The sequence below is a fragment of the Heterodontus francisci genome, unplaced genomic scaffold, assembly GCF_036365525.1.
Source record: "Heterodontus francisci isolate sHetFra1 unplaced genomic scaffold, sHetFra1.hap1 HAP1_SCAFFOLD_236, whole genome shotgun sequence".
In the NCBI taxonomy this organism is placed as follows: Eukaryota; Metazoa; Chordata; class Chondrichthyes; order Heterodontiformes; family Heterodontidae; genus Heterodontus; species Heterodontus francisci.
This window is the reverse complement of record NW_027141158.1, coordinates 1,938,535-1,938,737: the sequence shown is the minus strand read 5'-3', so window position 1 is coordinate 1,938,737 and position 203 is coordinate 1,938,535.

Here is a 203-nt window from a genome sequence, read left to right as displayed (position 1 = left end):
TGAGAGGAAGCGAATCACTGACTATTTCCAACAGCATCTAATTTCATTGCACTTTTGAGCAGCTGACGTATTGCATCTGTCACTATGATGACAGCGGGGTGGGACCTAAAACTGGCCCTATGGTGACAGAGCAGTGGGGCGCGCGGGTCTGGGTGGGAGGTGTTGGTGGGGTGATGGGGCGGGCAGCTTATCGTTATGGAGAC